Genomic DNA, 20,584 nt, shown 5'->3' with positions numbered 1-20,584 from the left:
TGGAAAAGAAACGGCTCTTGTTGCTCAGCTAGCTAATCACACATTTGAATTAAATTAAATTAAATTTTCAATTCAATTTTATTTATATAGCACCAATTCATGAAACATGTCATCTCAAGGCACTTTCCAAAATCAAATTCAATCATATTATACAGATTGGGTCAGATTATACAGATTGGTAAAAAAAAAAATGTCTATCTAAAGAAACCCAGTAGATTGCATCAAGTCTCTCCAAGCAGCATTTTCTCCTCCTGAAGAAGCGTAGAGCCACAGTGGACAGTCGTTTGCATTGTCCATGGCTTTGCAGCAATCCCTCATACTGAGCAAGCATGAAGCGACAGTGGTAAGAAAAACTCCCTTTTAACGGGAAGGCAAAGCCTCCAGCAGAACCAGAACCAGGCTCAGTATGAACGGTCATCTGCCTCGACCAACTGGGGGTTAGAGAAGACAGAGCAGAGACACAACATTTACCATCCGTTCCACTGGCAGAAAGTGTGGGAATTGTAGGAATTTGCCACAATAAATATAGGCAATAGGTACGCACGACTACGAAGGGTAAACATCCATGGAGAGTCAGGGCGGAGTCTTCCAAGCTCTTTCAGCAGCATCAACAGCAGGATCAACTCCCCACCAGAGGAGTTACCTGGGCACTCCCTTGTAGATGCAGTAGGGACAAAAAGGAGTAAACATTAGCTTTTTAAGCCAGTTAAACTTCTCTGGTTGCTGGAAAAATATCCTGAAGGGGAATGTTGGACCCTACAAAATCTTACTGGACTTGAACCTGCCTCCTTATTAAGAGGAATGTTACCCATAGCAGCACAAAATGTAAAGCAAAGCAAACATACCATTCTTCTATGTAGAACACACCATTTAGTCGCAATTTCTGAAACAACTGAACATCCCAGCTGTAACTTGTGCATTTACATCACTTCTAGCCCCTTAGTCAGCATCTCCGTTGCTGATTTGTTATCTACTTGCACATTAGCAGTGAGTGGTAATTTGAAAACTAATGAGCTGTCTGTTTTTAGTGGGAACCATGAAAACATTACTCTCATGCAGCCTCCAGTGGTGCCAGTGAATGATGATAGCCACATTATAAATATTTTCTCTATCGTCCTAGAGTCTGGTCACATGCGGGCCTTTGCTTTTTTCAGGGGGAAAAAAGTGAAAGAAAGAGGCTGGGGAAAAAAAAAGAATGAATGTAATTTTTATGCATTTGTTGTGGTAGATTTTCCATAGGGCCCACAATGGCCGTCGCATCAATTGTTCGATGGAAAATAGTTGTAGTTTCTGCTTCAAATGGGAAATTCTGATTGTATTTGTGCAAGAGACATAAGATTTCCATATCTTGACACAAGGCAAATTGTGAAAAGGTTTGGCACGGTGTTGTGCCGGGTAGTTGGGTTCCGGTTATTTCCTCTGCTGCTGGATATAGCAATGCTTAAAAAGCTGCAGTCAGTGCAGGCCCGTGTGTCCTGGTGGTGATGGGGTGTCATCAGGGAGAGACAGAGCCAGCCAAAGCCTTTTACTGATGTAATATCAGGTTGTGGAGGTTTCCTCGGTGCCACTCTCCAGGTCATTCTGGGAGATTCTAAGGTGTGCATGACAAAAGGGATGTTTACAGTCCCCCTAGAGAGCTCTTGGTCTACACATAGGTATTCTTAAAATTAGGCATGCCCAGAAAACCTTCAAAAGGGGGCATCCGAGAAGCACGCCAGTGCCCAAACCACCTTAACTGACTCTTTGTGGATGCAAAGGACCACCAGCTCTACTATAAGCTCTCCCGGATGACAGGGTTTCTCATAATATATCTGAGCTGAGCCTATTTACTCTGTGGAAGAAGCTCATTGCAGCTCTGCGTATTACATGACTTCCTTTAACAGCACATTTGAGGCCGCCAAACACACATTTAGCTTTTTAAGTTGAAATGCTGGTGATTGCCTCTCAGAAAACAACATTAAAACAGATTGGTTAAAAGAAAAGTGAGGTTGAAGTGTTTCAACCTTTACACGTGTGTTTATTAACATACTTACTGCATACACAGAAGAACTGAGGCTGTGTTCCCGACTGCAGGTCTTCATGCTCAATTCTGTTTTTTTCTGAAATCAGATTTTTTTTTCTTCCAGGCCGTTCTCATTACGTTTAAAATTCTGACTCCAGTGTGAACGGCTCCAAACTGACCCACTTGTGCAAAAGAGCAATAAGCCCCATTTACACTACCCTTGTTAAACCGATCCATGCCGGGCTCGGTCCGAGCTTGGATCAGCTAACCAAGCCGAGCTTGATTCTGATGACCGTTTACACACCACGCTATCTCGGTTCCTTGGTTTCCTCACCTCCTAGTGATGATCTGCGGTACTACTGCCCTCTAGGATGGAAGGAGGAAATCAAGCAAGTAAAAATTACGGCACCTGTAACATTCAGGAAGCTATGTTTGGTTATATTTCATTGTTTGCGGATAGTCAGGCGAAGATGGTAACTTTTGGTGAATTTACTTGACAGACTAGGCTTTTGGGAAGTGGATAAGACAAACGAAAGTTTAGACGCAGGAAACAACGACAGACGGTGAGGTTCATCACACTGCTAAGCAGAATCATCACTGGAAATCGTGAGTCATGGTAGGGAAGCTACTATTTTTATGAATGTCTGAAATGTCATCTGACCGCTCGGAGATGACGCGGTCTGCTCATGCGCTCTTTATCTGAGAACGGGGCCACTGAAAAACCGGGCCGAGCGCACCTATGGAACTGGGCTGCATTTAGAGTGGTCCAGTTGTGTCTGGCTCGGTTCAGTTCAGTTTGCGTTCCATTTACACTCGATAGTTTTCTCGGTTACCGAGCTTGGACTGGTCTCGGCACGGTTAAAAAGAGGTAGTGTAAACGGGGTAATATTATTGACTTCAGGCAGCCCACTTTGGTCCAGCTAACATGGAAGAAATAGGCTAAATCCTGCACGGCCGTGCGCTGCGTCCGTCATCTAAACGGTTCCTATATGAGCTGTACTGAGTAGGAGTTTTCCTGAGGTCTGAAATCTCTCTGTCACTCCACTGAGCAACGCTGTAGCAGCTGCCACTATTCTCGCTAACGCTAACGACTATCACCTCTACCTGTGACACGTGTCGGTTGAAAGTAACATCAAAGACGCATTAAGTGTGCCTTGGCGGTTTCTAATGAAGTCACATTCTAAAAAGTTAGATACAAATCATATTCCACATATGGAAGTGGCTCAAATCTCAAAAATATCAGATCTGAGCGTCCCCACTGGTTCTAAAACATCTGAAACTGTAGTTTAATCTGCAGCAAAACCAGAAATAACTCAAATGAACTCCTGATGAGTAACATTATAAATGGACAGCATTATTATTCACAGTTCTGTTCTAAAAACGATCGTAACATTTCTTCACGAACAAAGTCAAATTTGTATGATAAAAATACAGGGTTGGAATTTGAAATTGAATTCACATGTTGAATTTATTTCAGTCATATTGCTCTTTCGATATTTCTTATCTCAGTTTAATTTCACTTGCACTCATCACACACACATGATATCATATCATCGGCGAGGATTCTAGAGACGAACACAAAATGCATCCCCTGAAAAACTTTGATAATTTGCTGCTGTAATATTATATTTTATTATATGTAATATTATAGATTTTTCAGAATAAAAAGCTAACAGATGTGCATAATCAAAAAATATCAGAAATACAATTATAGAGCATTCAGTATTGTAAGAAAGCCCACGCTGTTTCTGGATAAATACATTATTGTATGAGTTAAGTTCTATTCCGTTTTGTGCCTCTTTTCTTGTAAGTTTGAAATGTCCCATGCTCCTGAATGCACCATAGCTTTCTGACGCTCGTGAATGCATCACACTGGTCTATGAACGCGGTGCTGTGCACGTTTGATCTTCGCTTAAAAAGCTTTGCAGTTTCAAAACTCACGTCGGCTCTCACGGTTTTATTGCACTTTTCGGCATAACCCCGGTCTGTGTTTTGATCGGAAAAGTAGCATCTCGGTTGGAACAAGGAACCCAATCTCTCGTTGATGTTGCTCTCAGTGGAGACAAATGCTAGGTGATTTTTGGGATGTATAATCGGGGAAAAGTAGGCGGGGGCAGGAGCTGCTATAGACGGCGATTTGCCGCCGTTGACCGGCTACTTTTGACTGCCCTGGTAAACATTATAAAATGTAACAGGCTAGAAGTGCATGGAGCTGAAAAGAGGGAAAACATCAGCGGCTGGATCATGCGTAAAGACGCATCGTGAACCCCTGTGTGCTTCAAGTGTTGCAGCTGAGGGAAAGATGTCGTACCATATAGGCCTGATGAAACGGATTCACCAATGAGGTTATAGATCTTTACTGAAAACAAAGCCATAGATTAATGTGTAACTTCTCTTTCACTTTTTTGACAAAAGTAATACATGTCTACTTCCATGTCTGTTTGGATAAAAATGAGACTGAGTTGACTGGACCGGCTCTTATAGGGTCTGGTCAACTCTGCCCCCAGCGACGCCCCGATCTCCGCAGAAAATGAGACTAATCTCACTCTTAACTTTTGATAAAAGTTGTGAGGTCTGGTAACAACAAAGAGAGGTTGGTGTCTTCTTTCAGTCTGCCAGTATTAGAACAGTTATGTTTAATTACACACCAAGAAGCCACACGTCCCACACTCTGCCAGCTATTAGTCTGCTTCCAATACATCTTCTCATTCTCAGACGGAGAAATGAATCGAGCCAGACGATCTCGCCCAAACATTGGATAGATGCATTTCCACACAGAATTTCTACACTGATGGAATGAAAGCAATCTCTGTCAATCTAAACCATTTCATCGTATAATTTTGCTTTCATGGCAATGTGTGTGCAGCGCGCAGCTCCAAATACACCAGGAAAACTAAGCCTTACTGCAAATTGCAGTTTAATGTTGGTGCGTTCAACTGCGTCATGTCAGAGCTTGACGTACATGGATGACATGCAGATAATTTAATCCCACACCCCTGGCACGGATTGGCTCAGTGTGGAATGGTGAAGCCCCGGTCAGTCTGCCAGCCCTCTCTGAAAAGGCCCAGGTTGCATTGAAACCTGTTGTTGTCAGCAGATGTTTGGGTACAGGCGGCGCACATTGGAAACCTAAAGGGCTGATTATGCCATTCATTGTCTTGGACCAGAAAAAGGCCTCTTGGTTTACACAAAAACAGTCTTTTTGCAGTAGCACAGCTGCAATATAATCTAATGAAGCAATAGCCTTGTTATGGCAGGTCTTTTTCTGCACCATGTTGTAGGGAATGGAAGCATGCCATGCTTTTGCATTATCGATTCTTTGTACAAGATGCTGCTAATTTGGGCTACTGGGCAAAGTTTATTCAGTAAATTATTTAATTAATATAAAAAATAACCAGCCCTGTCAAAAATACTAAACAATTATAAAATTAAAATGTTAAAAATGGAAAAAACATTGGCATTCGTCTTGGCATTTAAAAGCATTTAAAAGCATGGAGAGTCATGCACACATCATAAATACACAGCATACAATTTTATTTTCCATAGATGAGATAAGTTGAAGCTGGTTGATTGTGGATACAGTATTTTTGTGTCAAATTGCAAGTTATACAAAACTATTTATGCTCCAATCAAGAAACATTAACAAGATTTTGTGTTGATGCTGATGAGAGAAGTGAGGAATCATAGTTCAGATCTCCATCTCTCTGAAATGCTATTGTACACTGCAAAATTGAGCAAAAAGTAAGTAAAATGTTTTTGAAATGAGTGCATTTTTCCTTAATTTGAGCGGGTAAATAAGATTATTTGCCAATGGAATAAGATTTTTGCACTTAAAATAAGAACAGTTCATCTCCATCATCTTATTTCAAGTGCAGGATATCTAATTATCTTATTTCAGGGGTAAAAATACTCATTCAATTGGCAAATAGTTTTATTTAGCTGCTCAAATCAAGGAGAAATACATTTATTTCAAGAAAATCTTACTTACTTTTAGTTCCCTTTTTGCAGTGTAGTTTTTGTTTTATAAAAATACATTTTATATACACATTTACATGTTATTTTTGCTGTCGTATGGACTGACCAAACGTGAAATCTTAGTTTCTTTTCCCTTTCACCACAGCCTAGCTAGTGGAGACAGCCTTCAGCAAAATGTTATAACAAACTGTCCAAAAACATAAAACCTGGGATCTCAGCCTTGGATTGGGGCATGCAAGCTCAAAGGGGTGATTTCTTTTTCTACAAAAATGAAAAGTGTGTAGCATTGTTCTGAGAATGAGTTCTATCAAAGTTTGTAGATCATTTCTTTTGGGGTAGTGAGTGTGGTTGTGGCATATCTGCAAGAAAAAATAGCCTGAAGACCTTGAATTCTGTGCTTTTTTTTATATAAAAAAGATATTCATCAGGCTTGACACTCAGCTACAGTTCTTTCAGGTCAGGCCACATTTCTAAAATTCAAGTGTGCTCCTGAATAAGTAAAACCAAAAAAACTTTTCACAATGTATCACACAGACAAATGTTTTTGTTTGATTTTACGACTGCATTAAAATGCCTTTGGACATACCCGCCCGCAGCAACATACAGATAGTGGCGTTGGACATGGTAAACGAAGGAAGTTTTTAATCTGAGCACATAAAGAAGACAGATAAGGCTGCCAATCATCTTACAACAAAGAGCCCCTTTTTTAACTCGACAAACATCAGATGAGATGTCAAAATGAGAAGTGTCCTCCATCAGCTTCGTATATGGGTTTCTGGAAGATTATGCTGCACATAAGTGTAAGTTTGAATTTCATTTTTATCTCACTGAACAGTGGAATACCAAACAGAGCATTCAGTCATGTGAAATGGGGCGTTTTAATGACTGTCAGTCCGGTTATGGTAAACACCTCCTTCTCTGCTTCCAGAGGATTTTAAAAAAAGGTAAAATGGCAGATGCGCTAGATCACATGTGTCAAACTCAAGGCCCGTGGGCCGAATCTGGCCCGTCGAGGCAATTTATCCGGCCCTCCAGAGCCAAAAAAGGCATATCATGTCATAAAGTAGAAGCATATATACTTTTAAAGTGTATAAAGTGGCTAAAATTATGCCTCCTGTAGCAAATGTTTTTTTTTAACTGTGTAGTTATAGCATCCTGCCACTAGATTTCAGTTTTCCCACAACACATTAAAACAACCTAGAAATGTCCAAAAAGAGAAAGAACAATGCAGAATGATGAGTTTTTAGTGCAACTGATCCCAAAATCAACCTTTTTTGCAGATAAACTGTATAAACTGGGCCTTTGGTGCTACTTTTATGTTACTGTGCATTTTTTATATTTCTATGTGAAGAGAAATGAAATTCTGAAATCAAAAGATTGACTAATCACTAGCAAGTGTGACTATCCTTATAAAGGCAGGAATTTTAACCGTTTACCAGTGTGGTGATGCAGCTTTTTTAAAACAGACAGGAAATAGCAAAAGGAAGTGTTGCTGCCCTTTGATCTGGGACGATTTATGAGGCAATTCTTAACATATTTAAAGTACATTATTCTCCATAGTAAAAGGAGTATTCCCAGGTAAAAAACAGCTGCAAAACATTCCCAGAAGTGGACAAACAGTAACATCACCCCAATGGTCAGATTTTCCAATGTTTATAGAAACAAAAAGTAAATGGCCTGCATTTGTATAGCGCTAAGGATTCCAAATTGTTTTTCACTACAGTTAACTCACAGATTCACACGCCTGCCAGACAATCGGCGCCTCCAGGCCCTTCGACCACCAGCAGCAGGCAAAGCGGGTGAAGTGTCTTGCCAATGGACACAATGGCTGAGACAGTCAGAGTGGGGGTACAAACCAGCAACCCACTGGTTAAAGGACAAACCACCTAGCATCTCCGCCACCGTTGCCCCTGCAAAATAGAACCAAATAGAAACAGAACAATGAAACGCCTCCTTTCGGACTGCACAGGTCTCAGCATGTTCAGTGACAGCACAATCGGGGATGTTCACCATAGCACCAGGAATTCTAAGGCACGCTTTGACTGTGAAACCCAAAACATTTTTATGTTTTTATTTTCCTTAGAGGTATTTTTTTTTTGTATATTACTTCTGCGGTGGTGACTTCTTGTGTTGACCTAGGACTCGTTCAAATGCTAAGCGTGACCGCAAAAAAGCGCTGATTTTCAGCAACAAGACGATGCCAGATTATCCTGACATCAACTGCACTTTACTACTTGCATAGTAATTTCAAAAACCTTGAAAAGGTTTAACTCTTCCTTTGATTATTCATTTGACTTCTCTTTCAGGAATCGTAAGCGAGGCACCTGGCCATGGCTGGTTTACAGTGCAATTACACTTTTCCCCTCCCGCATTATGACTCAAACTGAGCTAATTGGAGCATTTAGGGGTTTAGAAATTCAACTGTAACCAGTGCCATTAGTATGTTTTACAACACTTAAGACTTTTTATACTGATTTGCACACAGCAGCAGGGAAGCTTTCTGAATACGGGCAGATTTCAGATGGTTCCCTGGCTTTCTATGCCTTTTTTGCACACCCTTTCCTTTATGTGTTCAATACTTGGTCGGGTTGTGGCTGGAGCAGGATCAAAATGCAGAGCGTGGTTGTGGCAAAAAAAATAAAATAAAACACCTTCGATAAGGAGAACAGGAAAAACTTACGAAACTCAGGGACAGGGCTAGAAACATGGGGAGAGAGCTGTGGGGACACGGGGAGCAAACCACTGACCTAGAGGCAGAACAACAGAGAAAGGCGCATCATAATAGGAGATTCAAGCAAAAAAGAGATAGAAAACCCAAACAGTGTAGAAACAGGGAGGGGGAGTTAAGAGAAAGGCAGGACATGCAGGCGAAGGCAATCAGGGGAGAATGAGAAACAGCTGAGACCAATAAGCACTGAATAGACTGAGGAAGAGAAGTAAATGAGGACGAAAACACAGGAAGAAATCTTAGAGGATATCTAAACCAAACAAAGCACAGGAATAAACTAGAGACTAAGCACAAAGGAATGGACTAATAAGACAAAGATATAACAAATAAACCACAAGGAAACAGCAGTATGAAATTAGCCAAGTTCATGACATACATGGTCCCTACGTAAACATATTTTACCCATAACTTCATTTTGGACAAATTTTCCTAGATTGCTTAATATCCATGTGTTATTTTGGGTTTTTGACAACACAAGGGTTATGAGTTTAACATGTTTAAACTGAGGAAAAAGAAAATATGTCCAATGCTAATTTTATCTACCCTACTTAGCTTTTCCCACCACTGTAAATAGGAACAAACCCCTATAATACCTACACAGCTATTCTAAAGCACATATGCCAATGTTTTCATGTCAAAGAAATATATGTATTTATTTACACACGTCACCACAGGTTCATTTAAATCCAATCAGCTGCAATATGGCTGACAGACAGCTGTTACAATCGATGCAGGATACATTCGTACAAATGAGCCTTGAATTATTCACGATGTACAACACCTCCCAGATCCGTCACAACCAGCGGGGGAGAAGCGGAGCTCGACTCGAGCATAGGCCGCTGTTGTTTCGCCTCTTAGTTTAAAAGGTTGAGCGTCCTCGCCATCAGGAGTCGAGCTCGTCAGAACTCTGGTCACGGTGACGCTTAATGCGTAACGTTGTTTACTCTCGTATAATTTGTTGTGCAAAGAACGCCGCCCTGACACGCAACGCAGACATGCATGATACAGAAAGCACAGCTTCAAGCCCGCTGTCTCTTTATTTAAATGCAAGTGATCAAAGTGCGCCTCGGTAACATGAGACTAAAGGATGCAGATATGGACAAAGTACTGTGGGATGCGGCTGGCAGCTGGGTCCAAACTCATAGCACTGAAGGAAAGACTCGCAAATGAAAGAAAGCCACGCATACGGCCCTGAATCAGACAGCCAGGCTGACACGAGCTATAATCTCCAGCTCTCTGCCTGCTGTTGCTTTTTCTCTCCATTTCGTTTAGGGGTCTAAATGCTTTGGTCGAGCAGATTGGGGGCCACAGCTGGTGCTCCCCTGCACCACACATGTAGGGCCATCGGAGACGGACGTTTAAGCCTAATATATGCGGGCACACAGAAAGGAATCAGGAGTCTCACTGGGGAAAAAGACAGGGAGAGAGGGGGCCGAATGGATTTCCTCTGCTTCTAGTTATTTCTGAAAATGTGCCAGAGTAAATGTAAATAAAAAAAAAAAAACTGTTATATAAGTATTAATACAAAAATATGATAAAATGTGTCTCAAAATGGAAATGTTTTGACTAAATTAAGGTCTTCACTAATTTTCTTTCCAATATAATGACGCCTTTTGTGCCATAAAGGCCAAATGTTTTCGATTGGTGGCAGGTCAATGCACAAGTATTTCTTCATTTTCCAGTACAAGAATAGAAATATCCAAATCATAGCTGCTGCTTAATACTAATGTGTGTTACCGTGTATGTTTAATGTTATCTGTTTGTAGCTTTTCTAAAAACTAAATAGCAAAAATGAATCCCAAAGCTTAGTTTTTGCTCAGAGGCCAAAACCAAAGGCATCATATTCGTGCCAAACTCAGCCCTGAAACCCAATCAACTAATTTATTGCAGTGGTAAACAGCATCTGTTAAATACATCTGGAACTACATCCCTTCTGTGTTAGCATCATTAATTTTCACATTACCACCACAATCCTCAATGTCTTTTACTGGGCTTGTGTGTGACAGACCAACGCAAAGTAATGCCAAGCTACAAAAGAGGGAAGAAGGATCATACACAGGTGTTCAAAATGTTAAAACTAAGAATGAACAGTGAGCGCCTGCGAATATCTATTTTCACGTCTTGCATTGCTTGTAACACAATGTAGAAAGTGACAAATGTCAGAAACAAGAGGTTAAATAATGATAGCGGGGAAGACAGATGTACCATAGGACACAAACTGAGGACTTGGATAAATTAAATGTAGTCTGCTATTTTTAGCCCCTGTGTTTTCCAGCTTTTACATGATTTTGTTACCTTTAATGACAGAATTTTACCTGAATTGGCAAATGTCTAATCTTAAATAGAGGCATCAACTATTCACAGTAATACAGTGAGGTATTCATCGTGTGTATTTTTGTGTCCATTACTTTAGTGGAGGAATTTTGACCCACTTTTCCTCAATTCTTTTGGATCTTTTTCCAGGTGCCCCTTTTAGGTCCCTTTTTATGCAATCAGCAATGAATGAAGATGGTTGAATTGATGGATACAAGTTTCTACAATCCTTCACAGTTAGTGTGAGGTATTTGGAGTCATATTCCATTTGTATTTATCAAGAAACAAACATGGGTCCAATTGACGATGTTGTCTGCAAGTTCAGGTTTGCTGGCCCACACAGCTGCTGATCCATTCCAATGATTAGTCCCACCACAGAGATAAGGTCAGCAATCTGACACAGTGGTGCTCCAGGAACAACCTGATCCTCAACACCAGTAAGACCAAGGAGGTAATAATAGACTACAGGAGGTCAAGGAGGACTGAACATGCTCCTCTCTTCATACAGAGGGAGGTGCTGGAGAATGTGGACATCATTAAGTTCATGGGCCTTCACATCTCCTCTGACCTCTCCTGGACTGTGAACACCTCCTACCTGGTGAAGAAGGCCCAACAACGGCTCTTCTTCCTCAGGAAACTGAAAAGGACTGGACTTTCCACTAAGCTGCTAAAGAACTACAGAGCTACCATAGAAAGTATATTCTGTCTCAGTATTACAGTATTGTATGGGAGCTGCACAGTGCAGGAGAGGAAGGACTTAGCACAGGTGGTGAGAACAGCACAGGGGATTGAGGGAGGTCATCTGCAGGATCTGGACTCAGTTTATGCAGAACGAGTACAGAGAAGGGCCAGATGTATCTCCACTGATTCCAGACACCCAGGCAATGCACTGTTCACCCCTCTCCCAGCAGGTAAACTCTTCAGAAGCATCAAATCCAGAACTAATAAACTCAGAAACAGCTTCTCTCCAAAAGCTGTGAGGGCAACCGCCCCCTGCTGAGAAGTTTGTGGTCCATCATGTTAGAATCACACTACTGTTATTGCCTATTTGCAAACTCTTATTCTAAAGAATATCAAATTACACATTTCTGTGAATGAAGCCTCAAGATTAGGGCACAAAAAAATTACCTCATTACTTTAGGTTCATGAATGAGAGACTGATTAAAGCAACATGGCTCATATCACTCACAAAGTGACAGATATCAGAACCCTCGGACTCCGATACAACTTGCATGCTCTAATGTGGGGAAAAACCCCTGTAAATCCTAAGTTTGTATTGTAACTGTGTCATGCTGTTTGTGTGTATCCTGAGCCGGTTTCTGCCTCAGAGGTGATATCATTATGGAAAAACAAGGTGACAATAAAGGATTGTTGATGACCAACAGGGCTTTCTCTTGGCAGCCTTTTCAAGGAAGGTCAGTTTTATCTTACTCCACTTCCAGAATATTTTTACAGTTATTCTGAAAAGGGAGGCCTGTTGTCTGGCCTCATGTTTTTTTTGTATGTTTTTTGTTTTTTAAAGAGTTTTATAGTCTGAACTCTGAGTGAACTTAACAGGATGTTCTCTCCTTAAAGTTTTGCAACAATCTCGACTGTTTTAAAGGAGCAATAAGTAAGAAATGTACAGTAATATTAACCAAAGTCATCTTCATTTGTCATCTGGGATTTGGAAATAACAAGACCTATAAACAATCAGCCCTAATTGACAATGTCTTAGTCAAGTGTTTCTCCTTTGAAACCTAGAGGTACGGTGCAGAACTACTTTATTACAGGGTGTAGCTCGTGTTTACTTCCTGGTTCCTGAGCCAATCATGTGAGAGTTCCCAGGGTTCACAACACAGAGCGCAGCATTTGTTTAATTTTTTACGTTTGCAAAAGAGCAGCAGCCAGCAAACTTAGAAGCCGGTAAGAGAAGCAGACCAGAAACAGTCTCAACAATACCTAATAAGCCTCTGCATCCTTCAAAAAGAGGCAAATGACATAAGGCAAAACAAGGATGAATGTTGGGGACTCATTTAAAAGAGACCTAATTAATTTCAAAATGGATGCAGCGTTGCCAACATTTCTCCCCAACAGGTAAGCACCAGTTCATATTTTCTGTTTCTGAACAAACAATTTGCTCTAGCAGTCAGGTTATATTATTACAACCAATAAGCAGAAGTTAAAATTTGCAGTATCAGTGTTCCCTGAAATCAATGAAACAATGATGTCAATGATATTGAATTGATTTTATCCGGTTGATATGAGACTCTGAGTTTTCAATTAGATTTAGTTTTCCTATTATTTGTTGCGAACCTCTCGCCATGCTTATCAGAACGGAGCAGCAACACCTTTCTAATGAGCACAATCCCAGAAGGCGCCAGCCTTTGCAGATGAAACACCTATGCTAACTGTCCAGGCGAAATCACAACTTTCATAGTATGTGTGACCAGCTGGTGTCCTGCTATGCTATAATTTTTTTTATCCAGCTTCCTAGGCCTAAATACACACACACACACACACACACACACACACACACACACACACACACACACACACACACAGTACTTTACATTAAAGTCCACACTTTACTCGAAAAATGCACAGCACACACACACTCCCCATTATGGATAATGACGTAAAACACCTTTTCTTGATTTTAGCCAGGCAAGGCCCAGCTGCCGCTCTGTCCATTAAAGGACCGAGTAAATGATAATCAGGTAATCAATGCTGTAAAGCTGATGGATGCAAGAGGAAACAACAGGTTCAACCCAACATGGCAAAAATGTTTTAGTGAAACATTCAAAACAAAAAGTAGAGTTTGAATTCATTGGATTTATGGATAATGTACATTTAAATTGCACACTTACCAGGCCTCAGCAGAAGACAATACAGTTTTGTCAAACCAAGGAGATGATTCAACTATCTGACACTGTTGTGGTGAGGTTAAGGAGGACATTGTATTGGCCAGAAGTTTAATAATAAACAGACCACTTTCTTTACACAAAATCAGGCAGGAAACAGAGGGGCATATCAGGCACTGGGGAATCAGGGTCACATGTGAGTCCATGTATTAGCAGAGAGAAATGGAGCCAATATATGCTGGGGCAGGATGGAGAACCGAGGGAGAGGACAGGTGAAAGAAATCAGAGGAAATTAGCAGCAGCAGAGACCAATGGGGGCAGAGAGCTGAGGGAGACTGAGCATACTGAGCAGGGACAGACAGGGAGGGACACGGGGAAAAGGTCCAGCTGAACATATTACAAAGTGAACGTGGAAGGATTGAGAACAGAATTCAGAAAAGTAAGAACTGATATAAATAAACAGCAAAGAGATCATGATCCAGGAACTTAATAAACTGGTCGAAGATACATACATGAAGAAAAATCAGAACCAAACACCCAGAGATTGTGAGGAAAGAAGTGGCAGGATGCCTACAAAGCTGATTCAGCAATTAGACCTCTGGAAGAACTGTTTTTCATGATCGTTTTTTTTTAACTTGTGTGGCCACGATTTTTAATTTTTTTATCTTAGGGCTAAAAAAATAAAAACAATGAATTCCTTTGACCCATCCCATGAGGGAGAAAATTGTACAACATTGATATAGTGGTGTCTGACATCACACAAACATTCCCAATAATGGAGATGACCGAGATGTTCACTGGAGAAGCTGTGCTGGAAACTTCTCAAATACAGAGGATACAACCAAGGAACATTTTAATCGACTGGAACAATGTCTAGACTCCTTCCTAAAGAGGAATGCAAAAAGATAGAGAATATATCTGATTCACTGATAGAGGCAGTTCTAATTGTGTTGTATAATTAAAGATCGCAGCATAAAGAACAACATTTCTGTAAACAGGACACCAGAGGGGGCCCCCAGTGCTTTATCCTGTACTTGCTAACCATTTGCTGCAATGGCTTCCTGCACTTGGAAATGCTCCTCTGGAGGTTTTGCAAGTGCACTGCCTCCTCAAGAGAAGCACTACTTTTAATTTAAGAGTCCTAATTTTAACGTGTCTTCGGAATATGGACCAACGTTGCATTTTAGAAGGCAGCAAGAGAGACTCAGCATTAGAGGTCGCAGGGTAAGAAGTGTGCTTCACAGTCAATTACAGTCATATGTCAAGAGCCTGGCGTAAGTCCTGCTATAGGTCAATGGAAAAGGCTCGGGAAGCTGGATACAGAGCTGATCTGATCACCGTTAAGATATCCCAGGGACATGAACATCACTTCTTTCATGAGCCAAGCAAACTGTAGGAATTTCTGGAGAAGGCCTAACCTCTGTCGAAAATATCTCCTGCTAGGTGACGTGTGAAAAACATTTGGAGTCATGGCAATAGACCAGGAACCTGGTATGTTTGAATCACTGACTTTCAGGTGAATGCTTTGTTGTAACTGATTAGTGTTTTTTTTTTTTCTTTAGGTCGTTGAACTTTGTGTTTGCTTTATGTTTGCATTTCTTATAATGAGGTTGGATTCAGAATGTACTGAAGCGCCTCAGTTCAATTTGGAATATTAACACTTTAATGATTTTTAAGGCAAATTAGTTATTCAGATCAATAATTATTTCATGTATTGGAAAAGGCAGGAGATCAGTGAAAAAAACGCTAAGCGACAGCTTTAGTTTTTTTTAAATCTAGTGTTTATTTGAAATTATTGCCCGCTAGATTATGCTTTTGTTTTTTGCTGATTGTTATTGTTATGAAATTAATATTGGTCATAGATCCAAGGCAATAATGTGAATAAATGAAAACAGTGATTTAGAATAAAATCAATGTGATTAACTTGAACTTCTTTAAAAAGGTTAAAAGATAAATTATGTGAAACTCAAGAGTTGATTCTACTGGTTGATATACACATTTTAGTGACATCTGAGACTCTTCACCCCACATTTGAAAATTTAGAGTTACAAAATCAACTTTACATATTTAGGTAGGATACGTTGGGTTAAATGGGTTACCATTTATAGGATCACGTACCTGCCAAACTCAGAGGACTTGGTGTCAGTGGAGACTGGGGTCTTGTGGCTTCAACTACAAGGTCCACATTTGAAACTTCTATGTTAAGGTGCGTTCACATTGAACGCGAATGGCGCCACAATGTCTCCACTTTTGCGTGCTGTTGCTCGCCTGACATTTTCGCCAGCCATTTGTAGAGCAGGCGACAGGCCAGAAATAAAGCAGTACAATGGCGCCAACTAGTGATGCTTCCACTTCCCTGCCACCCCTGCCTCCTCACTCACTTTTCTACAGGCTTGGACTTTTCTGCACGTGTCTCGGTGGTAAGGGGGTAACGAGGGGCGATTAGCCTCTCACGACCACCTCCCGATCAGGAATCGGAAATGTCTGATATTCAGTTGGCCCTCCTGAGGGGATCGTGAGCGCCTCCTGCTGTTGAAGCAGAGCTATGAGCCAATTTCCCCCAACCTCACGCACCTTGCATGTGCAAACAAGGAAATTCTTCTTCTTCTTCTTCTTCTTCTCAGATGACAACATAGGAATGGAGAGAAGCATGACGGCGGTACATCTGACATGGAGTCAAACTACGAAGGAGCAACTGGTAGAAATGCCAAGGCAGCGCGTTTCGTTCTAGTGAGCCTCATATTTAAACAGTGAACATCGACACTTCTGTCTTTTTCCTCTTCTACTGTTGACATTTGGCTTCCGGATAGACAAGTCTGAGTAGCGCCATCTCCCTGCGGGTCTAAATCTGACGTGTGGTTTTCAGATGTACAGTGTGAGCAGTCAGATCGTATCGGAGCGTCGGGCCGTACAGTAAGAACAGATATGGTGAGCAGTGAACTTTTAAACTCTGCAGTTTCGTCGTACAGTTTGAGCTGTATCTGAGTACAATGATTAAAAATATCGTACAGTGTATGCCCGGCTTTAGCATCGCTTCGTGTCACATCACTCCTGTGCTACACCTGTGCTTAGGGATATCATGTAAATCTGTGGCTTGGCTTGACATGTTGGTATTCAATGTGAACGCACCTTTACAGACCACAGCGTACCAATTCCAAGTATCTTGATTACTTCTGCAATATGTTTGATATGGTGTGTGGTTGATAAGATACATTTTTTGGGGGATCTAAATCTTGATATGAATGAGCTACATTGACTAGAAAAGTCTCACCTCCTCACTGTTGCCCAATGCAATATAAAGCATGTTGTGACAGGCAACAGGAGAAAAGGACAGCTCTAAGAAATCAACACATACAAATCGTGTCTTAACCAACTCAGCTGTTTTTTCACACTGCTTGGCTTTAGTGATCATAATCTAATTACAGTTCTGAGGAAGACAACAGTCCCCAAGGCTGGAGCTAAAAGTATTTTTAAAGTGGACATATTAGCATTTCGTTAAGGATTTTTAATTAAAAATATGCACTTGGACCGTGTTTGTGGTGAAGTGATCCAAATAATGCACTGGAATGTTTTAATAATTTATTTCTAGTGATAGTGGACAAACATGCACCTGTAAAAAAGGCAGCTTTTAGGAGTGTGCAGTCATTCTGGATTGATGAAGAATGAGATACTTAAAGACACAAAGGACATAGCTAAGAATAGCAACACTATCAAAAACATAAAAGTCATGTTACTAAACAGATTAAAATAAAGAAGTGGGTATGATACAGAGCTTTAATACCTAATGTAATTTATTATCACACCGTATGATATTGCTAATTATTTGAAACTTTTTTTGTTTCTAAAATAAATCAATTAATTAAACAATTATGTCAGATAAGATAAGATAATTCCTTTATCGTACCGCAATGGGGAGATTTGAGTGTGACAGTGGCAAACATAAAGATAGTTACACACAGTTATTAGCAATGAAATGAGAAGAGAAGAAGAAAGAAGTACAAACCTGTCTAATGTATAGTTAGCTCTAAAGAAACACCAAGAATAGAAGATAAAAATAAATACTAGCATAAATATTGCAGAGTGGGAAATATTTGACAATTGAAAAAAAATACTCCAGCCTATTTACATAACACACGATAATAGAATATCCAATATGTGTAATAGTGCTGCAGCATCCCTAGCTAAGGCGTGTGCAAGTTACCTTAGCAATATATATATTGAAGCGTAAAATAATGAATATAAAAGAATGTAGATATGACTTCTATAAAGTTACTGAAATAACTTTTTGGAAATTAATGTTTTCCATTCTAGCATGGTCACCTTGTCTACATATACATATAAAGAGACATGTTTATGTTTCTTTATATGTATGTGTACATACACATATTTCTTTGTTTCTCTTTGATTTGTTTTATCTTATCTATATATCTCTGCTTCTTTCTTCATTTTTGTTCTGTATTTCTTAACTATTTTTACGAGAGCTGATGCAACAGATGAATTTCTCCATTATTAGATTAAGGCCTTGAATATACGTAGCTGAGATTTTATAAAAATCAATATCTCCTTCACATCGTTTTTAAAAATAATACCGTGCCATTTTTCTAAAAGTTTTCATCCATTTATTTAATTTGAAATAGGAAAATTGTGAATTTCCAAAGCACAAATATGCTCCTTTTTCAGGCCCAAAAGCCATCCAATTAGTCAGTTACCTGCAAATGCTAAATATTTTTTATGAAAATTAAAACACAGACTGTCAACATTTTCGCTGTAAAACACAACATTCAGTTTAACTAAAAATTTCAAGAGAGCAGAACTCAATTCTCACCAACCTGTTGTTTATACTCATTTTTAATAAGTGTCGTAAATTGTTAGATAAAAAAAATTGATAACTTAAAATATTTAAGATGAGTCTACACATAAAATTAAGTATCTGAAAGAGGTGGAGACTTAAGTTTAAGCCATGATTGTGGTCAGACAAAACCATGAGCGAAGTTGCTGTTGTGATTAATGAGATGTGTTCAGTATCATAAAACACAGGACTTCTTAAGATGCTGAACACTGTGATCTTATCAATAAATAAATGCTTCACCCAGATAAAGAGTTCCAATGTGTTGTGTGATACGTTTCATCTAATTACAAATGCAGAATTGCATGATTAACAATATGGAAACATAGTAAGGAAAAATGAAAAGTAGCGTGGGGTCCAGATGGGATGCTCACTGCAAGCAAATGAGCTACGAAGACTGATTCCCCAAAGAGAGCTTACTGTCATTATTAAGTTAAGTCTACTAATTGTAATGAGTCGCTTTAACCCTTCAAGGTCTAAGGCCTTTTTGGGGTAAATTTCAGCCCAGACTTTTTTTTTTTTTTTATTATTAACTGTGATGAACAGCTTGGATGTGATCTACATGCTATTATTTTCATTTGTTGCATATCTACAAATATGTTTATTCTCCAAAAGAAAAAAAAAGCATTCATTTTATGCAAGTCTCTATCTAATGCTGATGGTAGTCAGAACAATTGTTCCCATCAGCTTTCAGGCACAGGGGGACATCACAAAATGCTTTTCCAGGGTGTGGACTGTTGCTTCTTGTGATTGGTCAAACAGAGCACACACTTCCTCCTCCCATAGGATGCTTCCTTGCTGAGATCATCCTGTGGAGTACAGGGCTCTGGCAAATGTCCCCCTGGTGCTTTGGGCATACCTCTGGCACATCACTATTAAAAATGAGGAGGAAAAAAGTTATCTTGTGCAACTTGAAGTATTTACAGTGTAAAATCCACAGAATATGTTACACAGGCCAGTCAAACTAACTGAAGTAAAACAAAATGACTTATAATAATATTATAGGCACCGTTGCTCTTTTAGGCCGAATGTGTATAATAGAAAGCAACAAAGAAACTCCCAGTAAAACCTAAAAAAACATAATCCAAAGAAAAATCATGCCAAGAAATGAGAGTTTTACACGTCTATCCACAGAACATTGTATTTATGTGCACAATGCTTGAATAAACTCTGTCAGAGGGAAACCAATCTTTCTTCAATAGATAAAATGGAAACACAAGAGCATAATGCATCACTGCTTTACCCAGATTTACTGTGAATTTATATATTTTACTTTGTTATTCATTGTATATAACAATTAGGTTACTTACTCTTCAACTGGATCCACACGCTCAAGGTAATCCAGCTCCTCGTCTCTGTAGGACCGGTGCGTCGTCTTCTGCTTCCAGATGCTCCTGTATCAGCTGACCCCAGGAGCTGTGATGTCATTTCCAGTTCAGCAAATACTTTTGTGAAATAAAATAAATCTATCCAGTAAATGTATCACAATCTGCACAATTACGCACAATAAACCTCCATAAAGGGCTGTTGCTTTGCTGATTTGATCTCATTTATAGCCTTTTATAGTGTCTCCTGCTAGCATCTCCTGCTGGCGTGTCTACACGGGAGAGGGAGAGCAAACAACTATGTCGATGGTATCACCAGAAAGGCTAAGATGTCACCTTTCGGATATAAAAAAATAAAGTTGATTGCATTTATGGATCAAAGGATACACGGAAAAAAATACCACAACCTCATTGACCTTGAAGAAACTGGCTGAAAATGAGAGGTTTTTCTGCTCATATCTGTTTTAGTCTACAATATCTATCAGTTTCAAACGGTGCTGATGCTTCCTGCTTCCTGAATGAAAACATAAACTTTAGTCATTTGTTGTGTTT

The 20,584-nt window shown here is 39.8% G+C and overlaps 1 long non-coding RNA gene across 1 annotated transcript in view; it reads right to left on the bottom strand.

Annotated features, from left to right (window-relative positions):
• Window positions 1-7,882, bottom strand: part of LOC118556999 — a 50,683-nt gene extending 42,801 nt beyond the window's left edge. The window contains exon 1 of the long non-coding RNA XR_004927534.1: window positions 7,710-7,882. This is a non-coding gene — a long non-coding RNA (uncharacterized LOC118556999). The remainder of the gene's footprint in view (window positions 1-7,709) is intronic.
• Window positions 7,883-20,584: the final 12,702 nt, after the last annotated feature.

The sequence above is a fragment of the Fundulus heteroclitus genome, chromosome 21 (genome assembly GCF_011125445.2).
Source record: "Fundulus heteroclitus isolate FHET01 chromosome 21, MU-UCD_Fhet_4.1, whole genome shotgun sequence".
NCBI classification, from domain to species: Eukaryota; Metazoa; Chordata; class Actinopteri; order Cyprinodontiformes; family Fundulidae; genus Fundulus; species Fundulus heteroclitus.
Note: the sequence above shows the minus strand (reverse complement) of the source record. Positions and strands in the feature narration are given on the sequence as shown.